The following is a 19,632-nucleotide window of genomic DNA, read 5'->3' as shown; positions in this document are numbered from 1 at the left end:
ATTTTCGAAACAAAAGATGGACGTCCATCTTTTTTCAAAAATGACCTTTTTCCCGCCTCTGAATTTGGACGTTTTACAAAGACGTCCAAATTCCAACGTAGACGTTTCTTTCGAAAATGCCCCTCCAAGTGATTCTTTTGTTGGCTTCTTGCTTTTAATATACCTAAAAAAAGATTTTACTATGTGTTTTTGCCTCCAACACAATCTTTTTTTCAAAGTCCTTCTTTGCCTTCCTTATCAGCGCTTTGCATTTGACTTGACATTCCTTATGCTGCTGCTTATTATTTTCAGTCGGTTCCTTCTTCCATTTTCTGAATGATTTTCTTTTAGCTCTAATAGCTTCCTTCACTTCACTTTTTAACCATGCTGGCTGTCATTTGGTCTTCCATCCTCCTTTTTTAGTATACAGAATATAGTGCGTTGCAGTAGTCCAGATGACTTATTACCAGTGATTGTACTAAATATGGAATTTCAATCCACAGTGATTCCAAGAAGTGTTTTGTTTCCATCAGAATTTTCAATCTATTTGATTCCAGGCTCTCCTTAATATACAATGCTACCCTTCCACCAATTGATCCACCCTATCACTACGATATAATTTGTACCCCGGTATGACAGTGTCCCACTGGTTATCCTCCTTCCACCAGGTCTCAGAGATGCCTTTTATATCTAATTTTTCATTTAGTGCAATATATTTTAACTCTCCCATCTTATTTCTTAGGCTCCTGGCATTCGCATATAGACATTTCAAAGTATGGGGCCCTTTTACTAAGCTGCGTAAGTGTCTATGTGTGCCCAATTGCAGTAATTGGTTGGAGGAGGGACACAGCCTGTCTCTTCCTTCGACGCTGCAAATGGCGGCACCCAGCCCTGCCCACTGCATCCTGGGATGTGCTGGGCAGAGCTACACACCATATCTCCCTTATATGGTGTGTGGCCCCACCCAGCGCATCCCAGGATGCACTGGGCAGGGCTGGACGCCACCATTTGCGGCGTTGAAGGAAGAGGAGGGAGGGAGGCAGGCTGCGTCCCTCCTCCAACCAAGGTAGGGGGGCAGGCGGCGGATGGAGTGACACCATCACACAGGGACCCTTGCCAGTGCTGGGGGTTGGGCTGAGGAGGGGGGACCGGCGGTCCAGCGGACCTCCAGCCTCCCTGTTGCTGGGGGGGGGGGCTCGGTCGGCATCCACTGGACCACCAGGGACCATTTGCTGGGGGGTTGGGGGGGCTGGAGACCCACCGGATCTCCAACCCTCCCTGAACCTGGGGGGTTGGATCATCAGGGGGACCGAAGGTCTGCCAGACCTCCACTCCCGTCGCTGGGGGGGTGGTTTGCGTCATCGGGGGGAATGGGGGCCTGCCAGCATGCAAATGCAGTTGAGGACGTCCAAAATTTGGACGTTTCTGTGACGGGGCAGTAGAGGACGTCTAAATTTTGGACGTTTCTGCAATGGGCAGTTAAGGACATCGAAAATTGGATGTTTCTATGAGAAAGACATCTTTCTCATAGAAACATCCAGTTTTGGACGTCCTTAACGGCCCATTGCAGAAGCGTCCAAAATTTGTGGAGGCAGCGCCATTTTCTTCTTCTGATTCTTCCTGGCTTTCTGCAACGGGTGCCGCGGGTGGCTTCAATGCAGGGGCGGCTTCAAGTGCTGTATCTGATGTTTCTGCCAGAGTTCCTTCCTATTGGTTGAGTTCAAGTGCTCCTGGTGCTGGCCTCCCTCCCTCCCTCCCTAGAGCCTCCCTTTTGACTGCGACACCGGTTGTTCATGACAGCTGATTCCCACGCCCCCTCCTCCAATCGTTCCTCCCTCCCCCTCTGATTTCCACACCCCCTCCTGCCCTCCTCCCTCCCTCCCCCTCCGATTCCCACGCTCCGTCCTTCCCTCCACCCTCCCTCCCCTTCCGAGTTCCATGTGTGTGAGAGGCAGAATGTTTGCATTACGTTCGGGCTGTTTTCTGTACTGTCCGCTCCTCGCCCCGCCTCTGACTCCTCCTCCTTTCTGGTTCTGGTGGAGGCGGGGCTTCAACGTTCAGGCTGTACTGCGCATTTGCGGGTGAGTCAGTCCAAGCTCATTTATATAGATTGATGTATAATAGATTTAAGTTGTTATTTTCCAGTTTCTGTATCATCTCTTTTGGAGTTGTAAAATATATAAAGGAATAAAAATTTAAAAAAAAAGAAATGATAGGTTTTAGCAGTCAGTTGGATATGTACAGAGAAAAAGACAGCAAGGTTATGAGCTGATGAGACAGGGAGGATGTGTGTTATCCACAGAGATAGAGAATGAATTTATGCTCTGTTCTACAATGAAAATGGCCTGCCCAGAGGCCAATTCTAGAAAACTTTCATAGCGTATAGATTTTTGGCACCTAACATTTACTGTCCTTTAAAGAAAATGTCCCCGTTGAGCACCATGCTCTAGGCTGTCATTTTTGGCAAATAAAAGAGCAAACATAGTACTAATTTGCACCCAAAATACTGGTGTGCTGTCCCTCCTCAACCCCAAGTACTGTACTGCGTGCCACTCAGGGACAGACCAAAATCCATCAAGCCCAGTATCCTGAATCCAACAGTGAGCAATCCAGAGCACAAGTACCTGGTCAGATCCCAGACAGTAAAACAGATTTTATGCTGCTTATCCTAGAAATAAGCACTGGATTTTCCCAAGACCATCTTAATAATGGCTTAGGGACTTTTCTTTTAGGAAGTTACCCAAACCTTTTTTTAAACCCTGCTAAGCTAACTGCTTTTACCATATTCTCAGGCAATGAATTCCAGAGTTTAATTACTCGTTGAGTGAAGAAATATTTTCTCCAGTTTGTTTTAAATTTATTACGTAGTGCCTTCATTGCCTGCCCCAGAGTCTTTGTATTTTTGGAGAGATTCATGTCTACTTGTTCCAATCCACTCAGTATTTGGTAGACCTCTATCATATCTCCCCTCAGCTGTCTCTTCATGAAGAACAGAGAATTCCACTGCTGACAAAATCACAGATGGCGCGTCAATCTTCACAGAATTCTCAGAATTTAACTGGGTAAAATGAAGGGTGGGTGTAGCGGGAGAGCTAACACATGCTGTGCAAAGACAGCCCACTAAATCAGCCTAGCAGTTCTTGAACATGCGTCTGTTTCCCTATTGCAGCTTGGGTGGAAGGTGGAGACTGCCACCGGCCCCAACCTGGCACCATTTTAAAAGGACATTACCAGGTCAGGCAATGCAAGAACATTCCTAGCCAGATGCCAGGATTTAATTCTCATTCCAATGCAATGGCGTAGCTACGTGGGGCCAGGGGGCCTGGGCCCCCATAGATGTGGCCCTGGACCCCCTGCTGACAACCCTCTCGACCCCCCCTCCCGCCGCCAATCCTCCCCCGCTATGGGCTACCTTTGCTGGCAGGGGACCCCAATCCCCGCCAGCCGAGGACTTCTTCCCGCGAAGGCTTTGCGCTGTTTCTGACGTGTGCAGGACGTCAGACTCACAGAAACAGAATGAAGCCTTGCGCCAGAAGAAGACCTCGCTGGCTGATCTGCAAGGCTTCGTTCTGTTTCTGTGAGTCTGAAGTCCTGCACGTACAAAAGTGCAGGACGTCAGAAACAGAACGAAGCCTTCACGGGAAGAAGAGGACCTCCTCGGCTGGCAGGGATTGGGGTCCCCCGCCAGCAAAGGTAGCCCACGGCGGCGGGAGGGGGTGTTGAGAGGGTCATCGGCAGGGGTCATCAAAGTTGGCAGCAGGGGGGGGGGGGGCGGCGGCGCCTGGGGAGGGGCTAAAATGTGCCCCTTTACCTCGGGCTCTGGACCCCCCTCCTGCCGAAGTCTGGCTACGCCCCTGTTCCAATGTATTCTGGGGTTTGTGGTCCAGCTTTTCCAATTGAAACCATAAAGCTGCAGAATGTCTTGGGTTAGGAGTAAAATGAACCCCAAATCCAACATTCGTGAAAAAACATCAGCATTATCAGACATTAGGCACAGCACGCCAGCTCAGGAGTCGATGCAGGACAACGGAGCATGCCGCTTCTACTGTGAAATTAAAACCATGTGATGCAGCATGAATCCAGGCCCCCAAGTCTCAGCCTGCCTGTCTGACATTGTGCCTGGATGTCTCATTGCCCATAGCTGCCAAGAGGGAGGGCAAAATTCCCCGGGCCTGGGCCTCTAGGGGGGGGGGGGGCCATGCAGAGGAGTCTCTCGCTCCTGATGGGACCCAGGTGAACGCATTCTGACAGGAGAGAGAAAACTTCGGTGCTGGGCCCCCCTTACATTGCCTGCCTAGCAGCTGCTGGGCCCTCAGGCCGTGCATGCTCAGTTTTGAGACTGAGCATGTGCGACCTGAGGAAAGCAGCTGCAAGGGCAGGCAATGCTGAGCAGAGGAAGGAGGTGCGCTGCCTGCAGCTGGTGGGGCCAGCCAAGGTACTTTGGGTGGGCAGGAAGGGGGCGGCGGTGATGACGATTGTGCCCTGGGCCAGCCCCAGCTCAGTCTCTCAGCGGCCCCGTCATTACCATCTGAAACTAAACATGCCCAAGACTGAGCTTCTGATCTTTCCCTCTAAACCCACCCCTCCTCTTCCTCCATCCAGCATCTTTTCTCCCCCCCCCCCCCCGGTCTCTCCCACTTTCCCTCCCCCAAGGAAGCACTCCCACATTTGCCTTAGATGTCTTCCTGCTGCAATGTGCAGTGCAACCGGTAGTGGTCTGCGCTCTAGCGATCGCAGCAGACCTGCCTCGAGGACTCAGCCTTCTTCCTGTAATGCGTCCTGCCCTCGCGAAAGCAGGAAGTTGCATCAGAGGAGGTGGGATGCGTTATGGTGGGGGGAAGGCTGAGTTCCTGCAGCAAGCCTGCCGCAGTCGTTACCGACTGCTACAGTTTGTGAGAGTTGGGGGGGGGGGGGGAGTGGGGGGGAATACGGCGGTGAAGAAATCTGAAAATGATGACGGGTCCCCGCTAATGGATTCTTGCTGTCTTTCCTGTTGTTTGTGCTGCGCAGCGCTGTAATGGTAGCATGAGGAGGCTTCTTGGGTCTGCTTGCAGCTGGGGAGGTTTAGCCTCCCCAAACCTCTTATACCGGGTGCCTTTGGGCGACACAGAGCAGATCTAGGAGAGGTCGCGGACTCCCACTGTAATGTTGCTTGTCTGACAGAATCTCCTGGGATCCAGGAAATCTCATTCCCTCCATAAACCCAACAAATTGGTGCATAAAGAACAAGCCATCAACTATCTGAGGTGAGGTAGGCTGATCCCTACCATTTAACAGCTGTTGTCTTTGAGCTTGAAGAAGGGGAGGGTGGGTGTGAACAGCAGGACAGCTTTGCTCAGCCTAGAGGAGACCTTTCAGAACAGCTCCGAACAAGAAACCCCCTACAAGGACCTGAAACAACATGACACAGCACACGCTTAAATGTCACACTAAAAGTTTATTATATACAAAAGATGGGCAAGAACAAAAGGTATTCAAACATCTAAGTCTTTCATAGTTTAAAAAAACCATCAGAAAGGAACGCCATGCCTTTTCTCTGCTCGAACAGCACAGGAATCTCCTGTTGCACATACAGTAATCATTTCTGCAATTAGAAGGAATTGGTTTGCTGCACAGTTTAAGCTGACAGAAGAGGTTCACTTTCGTGGTACAATGCTGAGAGCCACAGCTACAGAGACGGGGGCACTGGGCAATTTGCTCTGAATGGCCAGAAGAAATGCACTGTATGGTCAACGTATTCAGCAGCACAGATAGAGCTGCATAATAGGCATATAAGTTTCAAAAGGGTCGCCACGAGAGAGGATTTCTTTATCTGCCTGAATTCAGTTGTGTTTTCCAAGGCCTCCTGATCATAGACGGTCGGTAGCCCAAATGTTTGGGGAGGCTGAAGGGGGCGGAGCTTACCTCCATACGCTCCGTGGCAGCGACGTCAATGAAGAAAAAGACTACAGGCTCGCCGCCAGCTTCTCCCTTCTCTCTGCACACAGTGTCCCCGCCTTCTGCGGTGATGCATTTCCTGTTTCCGCGAGAGCGGGACACTGTGTGCAGAGAGAAGGGAGAAGCTGGCGGCGAGCCTGTAGTCTTTTTCTTCATTGACGTCGCTGCCACGGAAATAAAAGAAGAAAATGCGCGGGGCGGGAGGGTGGGCTGCACCACAAGTGGAAGTCGACGATTGGGCCGGGGAGGCTTAGCCTCCCCAAGCCTCTTATACGGGGCGCCTATGCTCCTGATGTATGCCAGGAGGGGAGCTACAAATCAGCCTGGCTGCAGTTCCACCCTGCTGGAAAAGTCTGTTTTGTGATTCACTTATCAGCCCCACTACTGTTCTTAACCCTCAAAGGTCCCAGTCCTGTTCTGGAGGCACACTGCAATTAATATGCATGAGGCAGATTTAAGGGGAGACCTCTGGCATGTATGCTCATTGTGGCTATTTCTGAAAAGCGGGCCGATTAGGTGTGCCTCAGTCAGAGAGGGTTAAGAAGGACTCCTGCTATCACGTTTCACTGCTAGAATGAAGTATTTGCAGATCACTAAGGTACTTTAATGTCTTCAAGGATGTTTCACTTGGGAGGGAGCCTCAGACATGTGGTCATTTACAGACAATTACAATTTATGCATGTGGGTTAAATGTTTGTAAATGAGCACCCAAAAAAATCACAGATGTCACTAGCCCTGCCCTATGAATGCAGAATCATGGATCCCAGTGGAGTGAGTTTTCCACCTGACTCAGGCTAACCCTGGTAGGCTCAGCCAGTTCTGGTTTTACCTCCACTGCCTCTCTGGGACTGCAGCCTCCAGATTCTGTCAAGGCCGCCGGTAATTGGGAAGCAAAACCGTTGCTGGACAGACTTCTACAGTCTACGCCCTGATCGTAACTGAATAGATATGGAAAGTTCAAGAACAGTGCTGAGCAGACGTCTACGGTCTGTGCCCCGAGAAAGGCAAGGGCGAATCAAACTGGGGTATACATATAAAGTATCTTGTTGGGCAGACTAGATGGACTGTACAGGTCTTTATCTGCCGTCATTTACTATGTTACTATGTTGGAGACTGCTGAAACATGATTCTATAATGTGAAAAAAGAGAGGGAACCAAGTACAGAAAAAGACCAAGCTAAAAAAAACAGCACAAAGGGCCTTTAAAAACAAAAGGGAACACAGTTCTTTCATTAAATAAAATGCAAAGCTCACACACACCGATTTACACTGTCGGTGTGTGTGAGCTTTGCATTTTATTCGGAGACCCCTGATGCAGGTGCGGTAGCACCGAAACACTGCCTGTGTCGGGTCTTTCTTCAATCAAAGTTCACTATTAAAGGATTTTTTAATGAAAGAACTGTGCTCCCTTTTGTTTTTAAAGGGCCCTTTGTGCTGTTTTTTTTTTTTTGCTTGAAACACGGTTCTATACCATGTCAAGGTGGAACCTCTGCTCACTTCCTCACCCCTTTCTCCTACCTAAGCACTATACTGGTGCGATGCTTTGCTCCCATTTGAAGACGAGACTCTCCCCCACTTAAAAACACACCACCACCTCTGTGGGGAGCTTTCTATCACAAGTCAACCCAAAAACCACCAGAACCTTAACGCAAAACTCTGGCATGGTGCTGTCAGTACAGGGGAGTTGTGCATAGGTCACTCTCCTTACCTCCTATCTCTTGCCAGGCTGCCGCCCTTTTGGGTTAATTTAAAAAAAAAAATGGTTAATGCAGCTTCAGCTTAATTTTTCCTCAATTGTGTTATTTTAGGGTGCACTACATCCAGCATCCTGGCATACAGGGCCAGATCCTTCCTCATCAATCTCCTTTTGCTTCTGGAAAAGATCAGGAAGCAGAGAGCACAAAGGGATCCATCCTGGACCGGGGGATGCCTAACACGGTTGCGCTCCAGGCTCCAAGCAGAGCAGCATGTGCTGCGTCCGCTGGCTTGAGTGCTGGATTTTGTTCTTCCTTTAAATATTTAACTTTTCCCCGTGCTCTTTCTTCCCCTTATGATTTCAGGTAATTACTGATTTATTTGGCTCATTATTAGTGTTATTCAAGGGAAAGAATATTCAAAAAGGGTGTAACCAGGCAGGAGAGGCTGAATATTGCCTGTGACTGTCACAGCACTAACCATTTAGTCCTGGGGTGGACGTACCAGTTAGCGGTGATATTCAGTCCACTAGCTGCTTAAGTAATTGGCTAAAGGAAGGCCAGCAAAAAAAAAAAAACTCTCGTACCTTTATCCACCATCCTAACCTTTCCCTCCTTAAGTTCCCCCCAATTGTACCTACCATACATGTACCTCATTCTACCACAATATCACTTTGTATTCATTCATATCATGCATTTGTTCACACCGGAATCGGCTAACGCCGTTAACGGTTATATGTAACACTGAACCTGCAAAAAGGTGGGAAAATGTGGGATACAAATGTAACAAATAATAAGTCTGAATATCAACCAGTGCACAATTAACCAAAGAGTCTGCACTCACCCAAAGGGGCGATCAAGGAGGACAAAGCCGTAGCGGAGAAATTAAATGAATTCTTTGCTTCGGTCTTCACCGAGGAGGATTTGGGGGGGACACCGGTGCCGGAAAGAATATTTGAAGCGGGGGAGTCGGAGAAACTAAACAAATTCTCTGTAACCTTGGAGGATGTAATGGGTCAGTTCAGCAAGCTGAAGAGTAGTAAATCACCGGGACCTGATGGTATTCATCCCAGAGTATTAATAGAACTAAAAAATGAACTTGCGGAGCTACTGTTAGAAATATGCAATCTGTCCCTAAAATCGAGTGTAGTACCGGAAGACTGGAGGGTAGCCAATGTTACTCCGATTTTTAAGAAGGGTTCCAGAGGAGATCCGGGAAATTATAGACCGGTGAGTCTGACGTCGGTGCCGGGCAAGATGGTGGAGGCTATTATTAAGAATAAAATTGCAGAGCATATACAAAAACATGGACTGATGAGACAAAGTCAGCACGGATTTAGTGAAGGGAAGTCTTGCCTCACCAATCTAATGCATTTTTTTGAGGGGGTAAGCAAACATGTGGACAATGGGGAGCCGGTTGATATTGTATATCTGGATTTTCAGAAGGCGTTTGACAAAGTGCCGCACGAAAGACTCCTGAAGAAATTGCTGAGTCATGGAATCGGAGGTAGGGTATTATTATGGATTAAGAACTGGTTGAAAGATAGGAAGCAGAGAGTAGGATTGCGTGGCCAGTATTCTCAGTGGAGGAGGGTAGTTAGTGGGGTCCCGCAGGGGTCTGTGCTGGGTCCGTTGCTTTTTAATGTATTTATAATGACCTAGAGATGGGAATAACTAGTGAGGTAATTAAATTCGCCGATGACACAAAATTATTCAGGGTCGTCAAGTCGCAGGAGGAATGTGAACGATTACAGGAGGACCTTGCGAGACTGGGAGAATGGGCGTGCAAGTGGCAGATGAAGTTCAATGTTGACAAGTGCAAAGTGATGCATGTGGGTAAGAGGAACCCGAATTATAGCTACGTCTTGCAAGGTTCCGCGTTAGGAGTTACGGATCAAGAAAGGGATCTGGGTGTCGTCGTCGATGATACGCTGAAACCTTCTGCTCAGTGTGCTGCTGCGGCTAGGAAAGCGAATAGAATGTTGGGTGTTATTAGGAAGGGTATGGAGTCCAGGTGTGCGGATGTTATAATGCCGTTGTATCGCTCCATGGTGCGACCGCACCTGGAGTATTGTGTTCAGTACTGGTCTCCGTATCTCAAAAAAGATATAGTAGAATTGGAAAAGGTACAGCGAAGGGCGACGAAAATGATAGTGGGGATGGGACGACTTTCCTATGAAGAGAGGCTGAGAAGGCTAGGGCTTTTCAGCTTGGAGAAGAGACGGCTGAGGGGAGATATGATAGAAGTGTATAAAATAATGAGTGGAATGGATCGGGTGGATGTGAAGCGACTGTTCACGCTATCCAAAAATACTAGGACTAGAGGGCATGAGTTGAAGCTACAGTGTGGTAAATTTAAAACGAATCGGAGAAAATTTTTCTTCACCCAACGTGTAATTAGACTCTGGAATTCGTTGCCGGAGAACGTGGTACGGGCGGTTAGCTTGACGGAGTTTAAAAAGGGGTTAGATAGATTCCTAAAGGACAAGTCCATAGACCGCTATTAAATGGACTTGGAAAAATTCCGCATTTTTAGGTATAACTTGTCTGGAATGTTTTTACGTTTGGGGAGCGTGCCAGGTGCCCTTGACCTGGATTGGCCACTGTCGGTGACAGGATGCTGGGCTAGATGGACCTTTGGTCTTTCCCAGTATGGCACTACTTATGTACTTATGTACTCAATACCCCCTGTGTGGTTCTTCATAGCCCGATCGCAGCACCAGCTCACGGATGCAGTAAAGAATCCAGCGGTGCATTGACCTGTCAGGAGCGATTTTGTCAGCCAGCAGCCCCATAAAAGATGGTGGTTTTGTACCTTATTACTTTCAGCACTGCTAAAATGTTTTGTCATGCAGTATCGTACACAGCAGCCTATACAATCATACGTCTTCCCTGTACTAGGTGCAAAATCTGTCTGCATCTTGCCCAAAAGATCATTTTTGTTCTAGGTGGATCAAGACATTAAAATCCTCTCTTATGTTCCCACGTAACATGCTTTCAGAATGCAGCTCAATTCAAATGTCAGGCCTTGCCCGTGCATCTTGAATGCTACCAGGCAGCAGCTGTGACCCAAAAGCATCCCTCTGGCTGAATCAGGAGCGAGTCTGTTCTGTCACATTACTATTATTCAATAAAATAATTTAAAAACAGCCACAGTATCAAAACACGTCAAGTCACAGTAAAATATTTTATATTTATATATATAAACATGAATACAAAAAATTTGTTCTACAAACTTGGTACAATATGCAAGCATATTTCAATTTTTGCATCCGGGAGGACTGGCAAGTGTGGGGGGATACTTCTGGGGACCCCTGGTGGTGCAACTGCATTTGAGTAGATGAGGACAGCCAACCACAAATTCATCCTGAAAATGTTTAAATTTAAAGGCAGAAGAATCTGAGCTTGTAGACAGCACCCTGCAAAAATAAGCCAGTGCCATCAGAATGCGTTCTTGGGGGACGGGACTGAAGTTAAATTCTCCACGCAGTATCACCCAGACAGCTAGTCTCAAATTCAGAATGAAGCAAAATCCCCAAAGTGATTGCACTCAACGAAGAATGTAAAGATTAGGAAGAAAAGGTCACCTCGGGTATACAAATAAAGTATCACATACCATGTAAAATGAGTTTGTCTTGTTGGACAGACTGGATGGACCATTCAAGTCTTCATCTGCCGTCATTTACTATGTTACTCTTTGGGGTTCTACATGGAATGTTGCTACTAACCGGGATTCCGGAATCTTGTAACTCTTTAGGATTCCAGAATCTTCAGAACTTTTAGTACAAGAGACTTTTACGGTCTACGCCCTGATCGTGACTGAATAGATAGGGATGGGCTGGAGTGTAAATGTTAAGGGGCTTTGATGTTAGGTTCAGAACTTAGTACAAGAACAGTGCTGGGCAGACTTCTACGGTCTCTACCCTGAGAAGGGCAAGGACCAATCAAACTCAGGTATAAAGTATCACATACCATGTAAAATGAGTTTATCTTGTTGGGCAGACTGGATGGACCGTAAGGTCTTTATCTGCCATCATTTACTATGTTACTCTTTGGGGTTCTACATGGAATGTTGCTACTAATTGGGATTCCGGAATCTTGTAACTGTTTAGGATTCCAGAATCTTCAGAACTTTTAGTACAAGAACAGTGCTGGGCAGACGTCTCCGGTCTGTGCCCTGAGAATGGCAAGGACAAATCAAACTCGGGTATAAAGTATCACATACCATGTAAAATGAGTTTATCTTGGGCAGACTGGATGGATTATTCAGGTCTTTATCTGCCGTCATTTACTATGTTACTCTGCTCGGTCATTTTCAGGGGACAGTGCACAGGTGCCAGCTGTGTGTGTGCAGTGGCTGCCAAGCACCCCAAAATATTGAGCAGACTCCAGTAATCTGTGCAGTGTTTACACCTATGCTAGACTGAATCCTGTGATGAATGGGATCATCTCAAGGCCCATTGCAGGCTTCACCTTTCTATGAGTATCTAATACAATGGATGAAACAAAGCTTCTCAAGAAGTAACTACACGCCTTCTGTTCCCACACATTTTAATGAAAATTTGCTCTGCAAATCCGCCCACCCCAGACGCTTGAATCTGCTTCCAACAATTCTCTAAGTTCCCTCCCCACCACGTTTTGACCGGGACTTTTGGTAACGCCAAAGTCCTCACCACCCACATCGAAGCAGCTGTCCGGTGGCTCCGGTGAACAGACGTGCTCTCCCTTCTTTTTCTGCGTCGCTTCATGCAGTCCCTTTTCTCCACTGCTCAGAACAATGTGGTAGGAAGTCTAGAGGCAAAGGAAGTACAAGCCCTCTTTCGCTTCAGAACTGCAATTCTGAAAAAAAAAAAATCAGAAAGGACTTCTCTTAACAAATCCATTGCAATAACAACTGTGCAGTGATCGCAATTTGCAGGATTGAGTCGGAAATTAAACTGAGGGAATCAGAGTACATAAGCATTGCCATAATGGGAAAGACCAAAGGTCCATCAAGCCCAGCATCCTGTTTCCAACAGTGGCCAATCCAGGTCACAAATACCCAGCAAGATCCCAAAAAAGTACAAAACATTTTATACTGCTTATCCCAGAAACAGTGGATTTTCCCCAAGTCCATTTAATAATGGTCAGTAGACTTTTCCTTTAGGAAGCTGTCCAAACCTTTTTAAAACTCCGCTAAGCTAATTGCCTTTACCACATTCTCTGGCAATCTCTTACGTGTGCACACACAGATGAGGAGGGGAAGAGAAGTTGATGAGCATATTATGTACATCAGTGTAAAAGCTCATCACAGAGTAAAGGCCCTGTTTACTAAGGTAGGCTAGTGTTTTTAGCATGCGCTAACTGTGTAGATGCCCATAGGAATACTATCACGCTTATTTTCGAAAGAGGAGGACACCCATCTTTCGACACAAATCGGGAGATGGTTGTCCTTCTCGCAAGGCTGTCAAAATTGGCATAATCGAAAGCCAATTTTTTGACATCCTCGACTGCTTTCCGTCGCAGGGACGTGTCAGCAGGGTAGTGAAGGCATGACTCGGGCGTGATTAGGAGATGGTTGTCCTCGGCCGATAATAGAAAAAAAGGACGTCCATGACAAGCACTTGGCCGACTTTACTTGGTCCATTTTTTGTCATGACCAAGCCTCAAAGAGGTGCCCCAACTGACCAGATGACCACCAGAGGGAATCAGGGATGACCTCCCCTTACTCCCCCCCAGTGGTCACTAACCCCCCCCCCCCCCCCACCCCACCATAAAAAAACAAGTTTAAAAATACTTTTTTGCCAGCCTCAAATGCCATACTCAGGTCCATCGCAGCAGTATACAGGTCCCTGGAGCACTTGTAGTGAGTGCAATGTACTTCAGGCAGGCGGACCTGGAGGGGGGGGGGGGGGGTTTGGGGGGGGCTCAGCACCCAAGGTAAGGGAGCTATGCACCTGGGAGCAATTTCTGAAGTCCACTGCAGTGCCCCCTATGGTGCCCTGGCATGTGAGGGGGGCCAGTGCACTATGAATGCTGGCTCCTCCCACGACCAAAGGGGCTTGGATTTGGATGTTTTTGAGATAGACCATCACTCCTACTGTCACCCTCCCCCCCCCCCCCCAATATGTCATATCCTCAACCTCTCTCTCTCCACTGCTACTGTCCCTGACACCTTCAAGCATGCGATAGTCACACTACTCCTCAAAAAACCATCACTTGACCCCTACCTGTCCCTCCAACTACCGCCCCATTTCTCTCCTACCCTTCCTCTCCAAGATACTTGAACGCGCCCCGTTCACAGCCGTTGCCTTGATTTTCTCTCCTCTCATGCCATCCTCGATCCGCTTCAATCCGGCTTTCACCCCCTACACTCGACGAAAACGGCACTATCTAAAGTCTGCAACGACCTGTTCCTTGCCAAATCCAAAAGGTCACTACTCCATCCTTATCCTCCTCGACCTATCCGCCGCTTTTGACACGGTCAATCACAACTTACTTCTCGCCACACTGTCCTCACTTGGGTTCCAGGGCTCTGTCCTCTCCTGGTTCTCCTCTTATCTCTCCTACCGTACCTTCAGAGTACATTCTCAGGGTTCTTCCTCCACCCCCATCCCGCTCTCTGTTGGAGTTCCTCAGGGATCTGTCCTTGGACCCCTTCTTTTCTCAATCTACACCTCTTCCCTGGGCTCCCTTATCTCATCTCATGGTTTCCACTATCATCTTTATGCCGACGACACCCAGCTTTATCTCTCCACACCAGACATCACTGCAGAAACCCAGGCTAAAATACTGGCCTGCTTAGCCGACATTGCGACCTGGATGTCCAACCGCCACTTGAAACTGAACATGGCCAAGACCGAGCTTATTGTCTTCCCTCCCAAACCCATTTCTCCTCTCCCTCCACTCTCTATCTCTATTGATAACACCCTCATCCTCCCAGTCTCATCTGCCCGCAACCTCGGGGTCATTTTCGACTCCTCCCTCTCCTTCTCTGCGCTTATCCAGCAGATAGCCAAGACCTGTCACTTCTTCCTCTATAACATCAGCAAAATTCGCCCTTTCCTCTCTGAGCACACCACCCGAACTCTCATCCACTCTCTCATTACCTCTCGCCTTGACTACTGCAACCTACTCCTCACTGGCCTCCCTTTGCCATCTATCCCCCCTTCAGTCCATTCAAAACTCTGCTGCACATCTTAGCTTCCGCCTGAACCGGTACACTCATATCACCCCTCTCCTCAAATCACTTCACTGGCTTCCGATCAGGTACCGCATACAGTTTAAGCTTCTCCTACTAACCTACAAATGCACTCGATCTGCAGTCCCTCCTTACCTCTCTATCCACATCTCCCCTTACATTCCTACCCGTAACCTCCGTTCTGAAGACAAATCCCTCCTTTCAGTACCCTTGTCCACCACCGCCAACTTCAGGCTCCGCCCTTTCTGCCTCGCCTCACCCCATGCCTGGAATAAACTCCCTGAGCCCATACGCCAGGCCCCCTCCTTGCCCATCTTCAAATCCTTGCTCAAAGCCCACCTCTTCAATGTCGCCTTCAGCACCTAACCACCATAACCTCTATGCAGGAAATCTAGACTGCCCCTATTTGACATTTCTCCCATTAGATTGTAAGCTCCTTGAAGCAGGGACTGTCCTTTTATTAATCTGTACAGCACTGCGTAACCCTAGTAGCGCTCTAGAAATGTTAAGTAGTAGTAGTAGTAGTGGTTTCCATTATCGCCAAAAACAGAGGACGACCATCTTTAAGGTCAATCTAAATATCAAAATTTGGGTGTCCCCGACCGTATTATCAAAAGGAAAGATGGATGTCCATCTTGTTTTGATAATACGCATTGCCCTGCCCCTTCACGGCACCATCCTTAGAGTTGGGCACCCTTAGAGATGGTCGTGCTCGTTCGAAAATGCCCCTCTATGGGTATCTATAAGCTCTGCCCACCCTAAAAACGCTAACGTGCCTCTAGCATGGCTTAGTAAACAGGGCCCTAGGAATAAAACTGTTTTCTTGAGGGCAAGCTAACTTAGCTATTCTAGGGTGGCTCCATTCACACGCTCACACTTATGGGTGGGGGTGAAGAGGTACCTTGTGCAGTGCATTGTACCCCATCTCCTTTAATGTTAAACATATCTAACAAATGTTCCCAGAGCATTGACGTGCATAAAACCAATCCATGCATTCTAAACCTAGGACAAGGACGTGACTGAACTTCCCAATAGGGATATCTTTAATTTGGTTATTTTTTTATAGACTAAGAGACTGGAGAGCACCGAGGATATATCACTTTCTACACCCAGCACCTTAATTTGTGGGGAAAAGCAGGATTCTAATGGAGCAATTTTTACAAGCCTGAAAATAAGGGTCAGCCCACAAGTTACATTACATGATCTGTCTTTTACTAGACTAACTAGCTTTCAGGAGCTACTGTTTGGGCAGCATCCCATCACCCTTAAACTCATGCTGTACTCACTTGACGAAGGAAATTTAGCTTTTGCAAGTTAATAACAGATGTAGTACATTGGTCTAGTTAAAAAAAAGAAAGTCACTTAGAATTCTGCCCAGTTAGCATGACTGTTACCCTATGGCTAGTAATGAAAATGACAGACCCTGCAGACCTTGCAATCTAGCTGAGACACAGACAAGGCAAATAATTTATAATAATCCCTTAAATATTAGTCAAATATTTAGCATGAAATGGTGAGGAACAGGAAAAGCCACAGTTTTTTTAAAGATTTGAAAGCAATCTCAAAGAGGCAGGTCAGGTCTTTAAGCGGGATTTGAACGTGTCCGACAGCGAAGATGAAAGCGTTGAGGGAAACCATTCCAGGCACCGAGTGAGGCAGCACCAGTCTGGTATCTGAAGGCAGCAACAGGGGGGGGTTTGACAAGCCAACAAAAGCCTCTGTGGTTTGTTTTTCTGTTTTTAATGAAAAGGCAAGCGATTAAAACAATTGATTAACAAGTGTTCATTTAGATGTACATTTTCAAATCTGCTTTCCATGTTTGGGGGGGGGGGGGGGATTTTTCTTCAAAGAATGATTTTATGAAGTTTGGTGAAACCACTAAATTTGTCCAGGTTTACTAATTTAATTTACAAACCTATTTTTCGAGCAGTTTTTACACACCTCTATTTCCGAGCTCTACACAGTACACAACAAAAATCCTGAAATCATGTTAACCGTTTACTCAGGTTCCCTTCCACTTTCATCCTATATAATAATTCTCACCTCCAACGTTCTATGCTTAGGACCGTGGCTCCCTGGCTGCAAGTGGTCTGTGAGGCAGACACGCATGGACGTCACTGACGTCAACACAGCTGATTCCAAGGCAAGGGGAGGAGCATGTTTCCCTACTCCTCCTACTGCCTCGGAATCAGCTGTCACCCCCCCGCGCTACGCCCCCCTCGAAACCCACCCCCTCCCGCGAATCTGTCGATCCCCCCCCCCCCCCCCGAACACCAAAAACCGCACCCCCCCCCCCGCCGCTGTTGTGCACTACCTTCGGGTGGGTTCCTCAATCATCTTCTTAGAAAGTTTAACTCCGTGCGTCTGACGCACGGAGTTAAACTTTCTAAGAAGATGATTGAGGAACCTACGGGAAGAGAAGGTAGTACAACGGCGGCGGTGGCGACAGTTTTCGCTGGCACGGGGGGGGGGGGGGTAATTGCCTGCCTAAGGCCCGTTTCCTTGCCTACAGAAACGGGCCTTTTTTACTAGTATTAGATAATTCTATCAGTACATATGGGAGACAAAAAAAATCTGCAAAAGGAAATAAACAACTGACATCATCAGGGCTGGTGTGGCCCACTGTGTGAACCATGCACCGACATGGGGCGGCACATTCGGGGTACAGTTTGCTGGCCGGGCCCAGCCTCAATGGGGCAGCAGGCATCAAGTGATAGCAGGCTGAAATCTCCACCGGGTCTCTTGAGTCTGTCCGTGTGCTCTGTTGGGTCTGATGGGTCTCCACTTCTTCCAACACTTCCTGTTACCAAGGGGAAGGGACGTGTTAGACCTGCAACACCAAAGCTCAAATGCCCTGTACTGCTTTTGACTTATAGAAGTGACTAGCCATTAAGCCCGTTAAAACCTTTTTGTTTTTAAAAAGGTAATGAAAGAGCTAAAGGAAGAAATGAAAGTTGAGGGGCGAGTTTTTGTTGTTTAATAATTCTCACCTCCATCCATCCATGTCCAGCAACCCTCCACTCTCCTCTGCCCTCCCCTCCCCTCCATCGATCCATATCCAGCAACCCTGCTCTCTTCCCCTGCCCTCCCCCATGTCCAGCTACCCTCCTCGCCGCCGCTCCTGCCCCCCCCTCTGTGCTGGGCCCCCTGCACTGACATGACAGCACCTCTCACCTCCGTGTGAAAGTGCTGCAGGAACCAGATCGATCTATCTGCTGCCTGCAGCGCTTTCACATGGAGATGAGAGGCGCTGTCATGTCAGTGCAGGGGGCCCGGAGGGGGGCGGGAGCAGCGGTAACCTCGGGGAAGGGGGTGGAGGTTGGTGCTTCGGCGACCTTGGGGAGGGTGGTGGAGGGGGTAGTGCCAGCGGCGGCGACCTCATGGGGGTGGAGGGGTGGAAACGGCAGTGTAGTTAGGGGGCCTGGCATGGGGGGCAGGAGCGACTACGTCAGGGGGGGGGGGGAGGTTGGTGCGCCAGCGACCTCGGGACGCCGGGCTCTCAAAGGCGGTTCCCATGGTGGACTCTGCGGCCGTCCAGTTCTCAGAGAGGGGGGGCTGCTGCTGCTCTTTCTGCTGTCTCCCTCCCCTTAGCAACGCACATAGCCTCTGTCGATGGAAGGGGTGGGACAGCGATGCCGGTAATGGATCACTGTGACCTGCTGCGCATGCGCAGAACGTTGACAGCTGCTCTCTACTGAGCATTTGCGGGTGAATCTGTCCAAGCTCATTTATATAGTAGGATTGATTGATTGGGGGAGAGGACAGGAAGCTGTGGGATTGAGAGGGGAAGAGATGCAGGACTACAAGGGGAAGGGGAAATGCGTCACATGGGGTGGAGGGGGAACAGTGAATGGATAGGTAGATGCTGGGAACTGGGAGAAAGGGGGACAGAGAGAGGGAAGATGCTGGACATTGTAGAATCGTAAGGGAGAAGCTGTGGGGGTTGGAATGAAGATGAGTAGAGGGTTAAAATGTAGTCCTGGGGAGTGAAAGACAGAAGGGCATATGAGGCCAGGCAAATTGGAAGATTAGGGGCGACAGGCTGGGCAGGAGGTGAGAGGAAGGGATAGAAAGTTCACAGGGTAGGTGAAAAGTGAAAAAAAGGAGGAGATTGGAGACTGGAAGGTGAGGAAGAAGGTAACATTTGAAAGAAACAGATCAATACGTCAGTGGCGTAGCCAGACAGCCAATTTTGGGTGGGCCTGAGCCCAAATTGGATGGGCATAACATTTTTTCTGCCCCTGTCCTACTTCCACATGTTACCCCCACATTTCATCCTCTCATCCACCCCCATTGTTCAACCTCTCTTTCCTCCTCCCTCTCTCCTTCTGTCCACATCACTCTCACTGTCTCCCTTCCTTGTGCCCTTGGTCCAACATCTCTCTCATTCTTCCCCATACAGCATCTCTCCCTCTTTCCTACTTCTATGTCCAACATTTCTCTCTCTCTCCTGCATCTCTCCCTCCCTCCCACTCCACATCCAGCATTTCTTCCTCTCTCTCTCCCCCTCCATCCTCATGTCCATTTCTCCCTCTCTCACCTCTACCCCCCTGTGCAGCATCTCTTGCTCTCTCTCTCTCCATCCCATGCAGCAGCTCTTCCTCCCACCCCACCTCCAACAGTTGTCTCCCCCAACCCATGTAGCATCTCTCCCTCCCATCCCATGTCCACCTTTCTCCCTCACTCCTTACCCCCTGTGCAACTCTCCCTCCCACCCCACCTCTTTCCCTCCCATCCCATGTCCACCTTTCTCCCTCACTCCTTACCCCCTGTGCAACTCTCCCTCCCACCCCACCTCTTTCCCTCCCATCCCAAATAATTATTTTTTCTTACATACACCCCA

At 48.5% G+C, this 19,632-nt stretch overlaps 1 protein-coding gene across 3 annotated transcripts in view; it reads right to left on the bottom strand.

Moving 5' to 3' along the window:
- Positions 1 to 11,851: 11,851 nt before the first annotated feature.
- The window catches only part of STUM (stum, mechanosensory transduction mediator homolog), a 112,898-nt gene continuing 105,117 nt past the window's right edge, over positions 11,852 to 19,632 (bottom strand). For 2 of the 3 annotated variants that reach the window (XM_030194596.1, XM_030194598.1), the window contains one exon: positions 11,852 to 12,448. The gene's annotated coding sequence lies outside the window, so the exon portion shown is untranslated. Of the gene's footprint in view, positions 12,449 to 17,388; positions 17,590 to 19,632 lie in introns of all 3 variants that reach the window. The other variant, XM_030194597.1, reaches the window with a different exon arrangement.

The sequence above is a fragment of the Microcaecilia unicolor genome, chromosome 3 (genome assembly GCF_901765095.1).
Source record: "Microcaecilia unicolor chromosome 3, aMicUni1.1, whole genome shotgun sequence".
In the NCBI taxonomy this organism is placed as follows: Eukaryota; Metazoa; Chordata; class Amphibia; order Gymnophiona; family Siphonopidae; genus Microcaecilia; species Microcaecilia unicolor.
The sequence above is the reverse complement of the archived record's forward strand: the minus strand, read 5'-3'. Positions and strand labels throughout refer to the sequence as shown.